The sequence below is a fragment of the Gadus chalcogrammus genome, chromosome 4 (assembly GCF_026213295.1).
Source record: "Gadus chalcogrammus isolate NIFS_2021 chromosome 4, NIFS_Gcha_1.0, whole genome shotgun sequence".
Lineage (NCBI taxonomy): Eukaryota > Metazoa > Chordata > Actinopteri > Gadiformes > Gadidae > Gadus > Gadus chalcogrammus.
This window is the reverse complement of record NC_079415.1, coordinates 33,560,313-33,570,198: the sequence shown is the minus strand read 5'-3', so window position 1 is coordinate 33,570,198 and position 9,886 is coordinate 33,560,313. Positions and strand designations below refer to the sequence as shown.

The following is a 9,886-nucleotide window of genomic DNA, read 5'->3' as shown; positions in this document are numbered from 1 at the left end:
ACACACACACACACACACACACACACACACACACACACACACACACACACACACACACACACACACACACACACACACACACACACACACACACACAAGGTGAGTAGTTCCCTGGTTGCAGGAGGAGCTCCAGGGGTTGCGATCAGCAGCCAGGGACTCGAGTGCAGTAGGTGGAATGTTGCACTGCTTCAGGAGGGTTTTGAGGTGATCCTTATAACGCTTTTTTGGACCCCCAGCAGATCAATGGCCATCCAGAAGTTGGCCATAGAGGATTTGCCTGGGCAGGCGGTGGGTTGGCATACGGATCACATGCCCAACCCAGCGTAGGTGGTTCTGCGCAAGGAGCAGGGCGATGCTTTGTGTGTGGGTCCGGTCAAAGACCTCGGCATCGGGCACCCTGCAGGCAACGGATGTGGAAGGCCTGCAGGGTGCCCGATGCTGTATCTCGTGGGCTTTCTTTGTCCACCAGTCATTCTTCATGGCTCTGAGGGTACGCTGTGTTTCAGCCCGGATGTTGTTGAAGCGGACCTTCAGCGAGGTGGATTGGGGGTTGGAAAGGTGAGCTGCAAGGGCCTTGTGTTTTGCCTGAAGTAGGTTGTGGATGCCTGATGCACTGTTGTCGAACCAGTCTTGGAGTCTCCGTCTGGTGTACCCTACAGACTCTACTGCCGCCCGGTGAATAGCGGTGCGTAGGGTGCTCCAGGTGGTGTTGACGTCCGGATCAGCTGGTGTTTCAGGGATCTTGGACAGCTGTAAGGCGATCTGTTCCCTGAGCTGGTTGACTGAGTGCGGGGACTTCAATGCGTCACAGTTGAGCTTCCTGCAGGGTGGTGTTTTCCTCAGTGGTGGACGGAGTTCCAGGGTGAATTTGGCTCTGATCAGGCGGTGATCAGTCCAACAGTCTGCTCCACGCATGGCTCTGGTAACTCGCACCTCCTTCCTGCAGTAGCGTAGCTTAGTTGTGCTAGGCCTCGGGGCAAGATCGCCCTGCCCCCCCCCCCCCCCCCCCACACACAAACACAAACACACACACACACAAATGCATCCACTCCCCCATAGGGCCTAAGCCAACAGCCGCCACAACGAGAGAACGCAAAATCATCATCAGAACCATGGACAGAGACTTAGCATCCCTAGATCACACGTCAAAATCGCGGAAACATTATTAGGACCACGTACACTGTATTTGCAACACACTGCCTACTATCAAAAACAAAACATAAATACTCCATTCAGCTGACCACACAACTACATTTCCCAAACAGCACAATTATGGCCTAATCAAAATGGCCAATGGTAACATACTCCTCGTGACACAGCGGCCATAACCAATAATAAAATAACAACTGCTCTTACCCGTTCAGAAGTTAACTCTGCGTGCCTTCTGTTCAGTATGGCCAATACAGTCAATCGCTACTGTGCCATGGCGCTCCTTAGGGAAAAAAATCACGGGGATTGGTCGAACAGATTTTCCAGCAGGCCCTATCTTTTGTAAATGTTGAAAATAAAAGAAAATAAATGAAGTAGCCTAAGTGCGATTGTATATACTTTTTTATTCCTGGCCAAAATATCACTACTGTAACCAAATTACATACATTAAGGCAGAGGAAGATAAATTATATGAGCCACCCTGACTGTGATGTTATGAGAGAAGAGAGTCTATAATGCGGTCAGTTCCTTTCTACAATCACTTGTAGACATCTTATGCTGCCTTCACACCGCCGCCAGCACGGCGACCGTCGGGCGGCCGTGGCCGCGTGGGCGTCCGGGGCCCCCCGGACGTCCAGGGCCCCGGGGCCCCGCCCTGGAAGCCCGGATATTATTTAGATACAGAGCTCCGGGACTCCCGCCGGAGCGCCCCGAGCGTTCTGGAATATTTACAGAACACGGCCCAAAGCTGTGTGCGCCTCCCCGTAGCGGTACGTCCACTGTAGACACTGTTGTTCCCGTGATCATTTGAAGCAGCTTTTGGATGTCATCACTGCAGGAATTAAAAAGTCAATTTAAGACTGCACGAATCATGTTCAAGGCAAAAAATCAACTACTCCCGGGAAACATCCAAAAAATGATTTATGGACAGCAGCGAGGCCCCCTCCCCCTGAGAACTCTCCGCCCAAAGCGCTTTAAAGAGAAACCTGGGGGGGGGTTTGAATCCCAGCTGAACCCGCGGGCTGCTCTTTAACGAATGCGTCCTTCTGACCCGCGGCCGCCCACTGCTCCGGGAGGGCCGGTGTTACGCCGAACTCTGCGACCCGTCGAAATGTGTGACCCCAGAGGGCGCTGTTGCACATGTTCTGCAATATGCACGAGTTTGAAGCGTTGACAGGCATGACAAAAACTTAAATATAACATAACATCTCCCCCCGACCCCTTACCTTTTTATTAAAGGTGCTTAATACATTTGATTTGAATAGCATTATACAGACCCATACAATGGATAGGGCGTTCAGTACGGTCCATCACCGGTGTGCATGTGTTCACCGGCACCCGGATGGGTCTAAAGCAGAGAAGGAATCGCCCCCAAAAAGAGACTATAAAGGATCACTTAACTTAACTTCCCGGAAGGATGAACAACACTTTCCTCCCCTCTGTCGTGGGGGTGGATGATGTGATGAGCCACGCTGGGGTCGACCTCCCTTGAGCCAGCCGTTGACGCCGTTCAGACATCAAGAACTCTTCTCTTCATCCAATGTTCCCCACGCAGAAGAACTCTTCTCTTCATCCAATGTTCCCCACGCAGAAGAACTCTTCTCTTCATCCAATGTTCCCCACGCAGAAGAACTCTTCTCTTCATCCAATGTTCCCCACGCAGAAGAACTCTTCTCTTCATCCAATGTTCCCCACGCAGAAGAACTCTTCTCTTCATCCAATGTTCCCCACCAGAAGAACTCTTCTCTTCATCCAATGCTCCCCACCAGAAGAACTCTCATCCAGACGCTGCCCCGGCCCGGCCCGGCTGTCACGTGGGAGAGAGAGTCTGGGGTTGTCCTGAAGGTGAGGATGAAGTACGGGACGCACACGGAGCTCCAGAGCTTCAGCCAACAGCTCGACTCTTTATTTACTCCACCATCCGTCCACAACTAAACCCCTCCCCCTTTTCCCGACGGTAACTCCTGGGGGCCGACGCACTGGGGCCCAGAGAGTGTCTGTTACCCCCCCCCCCCCCCCCCAAGGAGAAAGGTCCCGTCTCCTAACAGCCCTGTTAACAGAACCAAGGCCCCTGAAGCTCCAGGTCCAGACACACACACACACACACACACACACACACACACAGACACACACACACACACACACACACACACACACACACACACACACACACACACAGACAGGGCTAACACAGACCAGGTTGGTCTGTGTTAACCCAGAGCCCTCTACTGCACAACCCCCCAGCAGCACTGAGCCCTGAGGACCCAGAGCCCTCTACTGCACAACCCCCCAGCAGCACTGAGCCCTGAGGACCCAGAGCCCTCTACTGCACAACCCCCCAGCAGCACTGAGCCCTGAGGACCCAGAGCCCTCTACTGCACAACCCCCCAGCAGCACTGAGCCCTGAGGACCCAGAGCCCTCTACTGCACAACCCCCCAGCAGCACTGAGCCCTGAGGACCCAGAGCCCTCTACTGCACAACCCCCCAGCAGCACTGAGCCCTGAGGACCCAGAGCCCTCTACTGCACAACCCCCCAGCAGCACTGAGCCCTGAGGACCCAGAGCCCTCTACTGCACAACCCCCCAGCAGCACTGAGCCCTGAGGACCCAGAGCCCTCTACTGCACAACCCCCCAGCAGCACTGAGCCCTGAGGACCCAGAGCCCTCTACTGCACAACCCCCCAGCAGCACTGAGCCCTGAGGACCCAGAGCCCTCTACTGCACAACCCCCAGCAGCACTGAGCCCTGAGGACCCAGAGCCCTCTACTGCACAACCCCCCGGCAGCACTGAGCCCTGAGGACCCAGAGCCCTCTACTGCACAACCCTCCAGCAGCACTGAGCCCCCCCCCCCCCCACGGTGCAGCAGAGAGGGGCCGGGCCGGGGGGCTGGGGAGACGGACCCCCGGGAGGGGGAAGGCCCCGTGTGGCGGATCAGTCTGACGTCATGAACCCCCCCCCCCGCATGATCGAACTGAAAGCACAGTATGACAGGTCTACCCGTGTCCTCACGCATACATTTACAGGCCAGCAACGTGCAAATGAGTGTTCATTAAAGATTGCGTGGATTTTGGCTCAACACAAGAAAGCATTCAGCGATGGCACAGTTGTGAAGGAGTGCTTAAATGCGGCAGCAGAGACTTTACTTGACGGTCAACAAAAAGACGACATGTGTCGAAAAATCAAGCAAATACCATTGTCAGCTACAACAACAATCAGACAATCAGAACTATTAGCAGAGGATGTACTGGCACAGCTTGATGCAGCTGTTCAGAACGCACTATGCATATCCTTAGCCATTGATGAATCCACAGATGTAACGGATAATGCCCAGCTTTTGGTGTATGTGAGATTTCTTCACAAAGAGAAGAAAGAGATGTGTGAAGACCTGTTGGGTTCAATGCCTCTTGAGACAACCACAAGAGGAGAGGATATATATGAGGTGATAAAGGAGATGCTCACAAAAAGAAAGATTAATCTGAAGCAAGTAGTCTCAGTCACCACAGATGGTGCACCTGCCATGGTTGGGAGAGAGAAGGGGGCTGTGGCACGGATGAAACAAGACAACCCTGATCTCATAGCCTACCACTGTATCATCCACCAGACTGTTCTCTGTGCTATTCTGTGGGAAGGGTTTGCTGAAATAATGAATACCACGATGAAACTCATCAACTTCCTCAGGGCATCCTCATCCGTTCAGCATCGACTGCTAAGAGAATTTCTGAAAGAAACGGAGGCAGATGCAAATGACCTACTGCTCCACAACAATGTTAGATGGCTGAGCAAAGGGAATGCACTGGGACGCTTCTGGTCCATCCCAAAGGAAATAGCTGCTTTCTTACAGCAGCTCAAGAGTCAAAAAGCAACACAGTTTGCAAACTTTTTGCAAGATAAGCACAAGATGGATGTGGTGGCTTTTTTGGTGGACATCACAGGACACCTTAATGAGCTCAATTTAAAGCTGCAGGGTCGGAAAAATTCTGTCTGTGATTTGATGAAAAATGTCCGCTCCTTCCAGATGAAGCTGAACATTTTCAAAGAAGATCTCCAAGGAGAGTGTGAGCACTTCCCACAAATGCGGGAACAAATTCAGGGTGAGGGAGACATTTCTCCTTACGTCGGCTTCATAGACAAGCTGATTGGAAACTTTAGTCAACGATTTGACAGCTTCAAACTTGGACACCAGCTCCTCCTGCTGATCGAGAATCCATTCCTTATCAGAGAAATCAGAGGATTTTCAAAGGAGGTTCAACAGACCTTCAAGTGGGCACATCCTGGATCTTTACAGTTAGAGCTCACTGATCTGCAAGCAGATATTGCTCTGAGAGAGCATTTTGAAGCAACTGACTCTGCCACTTTCTGGTTACAGATTGTGCCTGAAACGATGTTCCCTTGTCTAACCAAAATAGCACTTCACACCTTAACCATGTTTGGATCAACCTACAGCTGTGAGACAGCTTTCTCTACGATGAACATTATTAAAACAAAGTACCGTTCCAGGCTCACCAATGAGCATCTCCACATGAGCATGAGAATGGCACTTACCCCATTCAAGCCAAGATTCAAACTGCTGGCAGGACAGTTACATGCCCATTTCTCTCACTAGGAAAGGAAGTTGGAAAGGGAGGAAGGTGAGGAGGAAAGGAGAGAGGAGAAAGGGAGCTGCTCAAAGCTCTGCACTTTTCTTTTATTCATTCTGCCGTTTTATTTTACTACAAATGTCGGCTTTAGCCTAAGGCCCCCGTGTTATTTTATTTGAAATGTAGTTAATACATGTAAAAAAAAAAGGGGGTGGGCAGCTCAAAGGTCTTTTGTTAATTGTTTTTCTTAAAGATGCACTTTTATTTTATTCAAAAGATTCTGAATGTTTTGCGTTACTTGAAATATAGGCCCTGAGTTCAGGCTGCCCAATGCTGTTTGCACTTTCAAAAGATTCTGAATGTTTTGCGTTACTTGAAATATAGGCCCTGAGTTCAGGCTGCCCAATGCTGTTTGCACTTTCAAAAGATTCTGAATGTTTTGCGTTACTTGAAATATTGGCCCTGAGTTCAGGCTGCCCAATGCTGTTTGCACTTTCAAAAGATTCTGAATGTTTTGCGTTACTTGAAATATTGGCCCTGAGTTCAGGCTGCCCAATGCTATTTGCACTTTCAAAAGATTCTGAATGTTTTCAGGCTTACTTGAACTATATTTTATTCAGAAGAAATCCAGTCTCTGTTGTCTGTTATTGATAAAAGACAGTATATTACTTTGAAAACACTTGAAGTTTGACAATAAACTATATAGAAATGTACGTACGTTGTTTTTTATTTACATCAGGGTACACTATTTCGAGAGACAATATAAGAATCGGACCTTTGCTGGGAGGAAATTTTAGTAACTGGACCTCTTTCAATTTTAATTGAATACCCCTGGTATAGACCATCAACTGATAGGACTCTTACTATTATTATTATTTTAGCTGTTTAACCCATGACAGGTGGAACACACACACACACACACACACACACACACACACACACACACACACACACACACACACACACACACACACACACACACACACACACAAACACGTCCTCATGCCAACCCCACCCCACCAGCCACGCCCAGCTCTCCTCCAGGACACCCAGAACAGAGCACAACCTTCAGGGCCTCCAGAGAGGTCAGTGATGAACACCGTTCTTCAGTGACGCCCCACACTGGGGAGGGGTTATGCAGGGGGTCTCCAGAAGGGGTCCCCGGGTGATTCAACGTCTCTGAGGTCATGTCTTTGTAGTCCAGCGGTCTCCTGAAGGAGAAGCCTTCACAGAGCGCGCCGCTTTAGCCTGAGGACTCTGGGGAGGAGGTGAGGAGGAGGTCATGGGTTCAGGAGACCCCCCAGTGGAGGGTGGAGGCTCTTGAGGAGCAGGACCCTCCATCAGCGACAGGCTGACCAGGACTCTGCTGGACCAGGTGAAGCTCTCTGTGGACGGTGTTCACTCCAACCCCCGAGATGGAAGCCTCTCTCAGGCTGAACAGTGATGGGCGGGGCCAGCTGGACCTGGGAGATGGCTCCCTCAGATTAGAACCACCTTGGACTGGCCCCGACGAAGACCCTTTATGACCTGGAGCTGTGCCCCTCCAGCTGAGGGGGTGGAGGGGCTGTGGCTGAGGCGTCTCCATGCCTGGAGGGGAACGTTGGGGTGTGCTCCGTGGTTCTCTGGTGACAGACTGAAGTCGTGTTCTGGTCGTTGAGACGAGGAGTCCTCTCATCTCCCCCTGGAGTTCCTCCTTCTGAATCCCGGTCCCCGTCTTAAAAGGCCATTCTAGTCCATGGAGCTGATGTCACGACGGATTCTCCAACACTCGGTGGTGAAGGGATGAACACGCTTTAACAAACCCACCTTGAAGGAACCTTTCATTATAGCTGTACAGTCTGCTCTTCATTTAGTTGTGTTGGGTCTTCTGCTCGCTTGTTGGTGTGTGTGTGTGTGTGTGTGTGTGTGTGTGTGTGTGTGTGTGTGTGTATTAGAGCCATGGAGTCGATGAGGCTTATGTTCGCATTTTGTACCAAAATTGTTTATTTCGATTTTGCTTTCATTCATAATAATTAAGCTTATTAATTAATAATTATCTGATATTTTGCTATACCTTATGTCTATTCAATAGAGCAGGTTTTATTGCCTTCTTATTTTGTCCTTCTACCACAAATTGATGCTGCCGTAAAGCATAGCTTATTGTAGTAAACTGCAGTAAATTAGCAATGTGGGCGCTTGGCTCAGCCATCTCTGCTGAGTTAATTGAGTTCTCAGAGCATGACGCGAGCAACGGCTTTCTGACCGTAGATAACTGTAATTTAAGCATAAAAAGATTTCCAAGATTTTACTTGGAAACGTTTATTATTGGTTCAATGTTTGTTCACTATGTTCTGAGAATAAATCACTGCATTCTTCCTTTTACATCTGCCTCGTTTCCTTCTTGGATTACTTTTTTGGCGCTTATTGCCTCACGGAAAACACGAGGACTGAGACGTCCTGCAAGAGGTGCAAATAGGTTGCCACTTCACACACACAGACTCCTTCCCCCCGGTCCTGTTGGTCAGAAGGTGAACCCCACCGAGGTGGATTCACCGCCCCCTAGTGGCTCCCCACGCAATAACAGGACTGAAGCATGGCTTTGATAAACGGCCTCACATCTTACTATCGACTCATTTATCAGACGCGTCCATCCTACTGCCCCCTCCCACGCACCCAGAGAAGGAGAGGTTCCTCCTCTGCAGCTCAGCGCCTCAAACACACACCTCTGTGTGTTTCAACATGGAGGCTCAGGGTCCTGTTAGACGGGGAGGTGGTGCATCAACCAGCCTGCAAGGCTCGTCTCTGGAGAGACGCCAGTAGCTGGGCTGTTTCCTGTCGGCCCGCTTCTAGAACTCTCTCCATACTCCGTCCCTCATCGGGCGTATGAGTCTGAGGTGGAAATGCACTTGCTGGTGTCCTGGTCATTAATGTTGTGTAGACGAAGCCTCTGTTGTGCTTTTTATTCAGTGAACCCCCGACCTTAAAGTGTAAACTGATCCTCTGCTGAACACAAGAGAACATTCAGTGGATCCACTGAGTTGTTTATCACCATTATGCTTTATTAACCAGGACAACAGAAGAACAGACCCTTACATGAACACAATAAACACAAGGACTCAAACAATAGAAGAACAGTCCCTTACATGAACACAATAAACACAAGGACTCAAACAATAGAAGAACAGTCCCTTACATGAACACAATAAACGCAAGGACTCAAACAATAGAAGAACAGTCCCTTACATGAACACAATAAACACAAGGACTCAAACAATAGAAGCAGCAGACATTACTAATCATAAACAGGTGTGTTCTGCTGCTGTGTTTTTCCCCACAGAACACAAGGAATCAATACTCAGTTTAAAGTGATCACAACATGATCTATAGCTTTTCGACCGCTTGCATTACGAATATAATATAAAATCTGCTTTACATCATGTGAGGCTTATCAAAATATAAACTGATATCAGAGCCCTGCAGTATGAAACTGTTAACGTCTGAAGATAGACACAATATCGTACTATAAAAATGTTAAAATTTACCATCAATCAATAATTAAAATACATCTGACATTAGAAATATAATCTTTGTAAAACCTATTAAGTTAACCTGATGGAAGATCTTAAAAGACTCTTCCTTTCATGGTTAATCAAGATCAACTTTAAGAAGCTCAAGAAAATTTAGCATTTGGATTATAGTTGAGTACATGAATATAAATCACCAAAACCCAGTGTGTGTGTGTTTGTTTATACAAACATGTGTGTGTAGTCCGTGCATGTGTGTGTTCACATATGCATGTTTGTGTTCACGTGTGTCATCAGACACACAGAGAGAGAGAGAGAGAGAGAGAGAGAGAGAGAGAGAGAGAGAGAGAGAGAGAGAGAGAGAGAGAGAGAGAGAGAGAGAGAGAGAGAGAGAGAGAGAGAGAGAGAGAGAGAGAGAGAGAGAGAGAGAGAGAGAGAGAGAGAGAGAGAGAGAGAGAGAGAGAGAGAGAGAGAGAGAGAGAGAGAGAGAGAGAGAGAGAGAGAGAGAGAGACCACCCCAAAGAGGTCTAACTTCGCCACTGCCTACAATTATAAAATGCAATTCAATGTGGAAGGAATCCAAGTATTCAGAATACAATACTCAGATTGAGTGATGAAACAGAATATGTTACACGTTACATTTTTGGGCATGTATT

The 9,886-nt window shown here is 48.8% G+C and overlaps 1 protein-coding gene across 1 annotated transcript in view; it reads right to left on the bottom strand.

The window, feature by feature from the left end:
- Positions 1-9,886, bottom strand: part of LOC130381355 (uncharacterized) — a 202,832-nt gene that overhangs the window by 23,273 nt on the left and 169,673 nt on the right.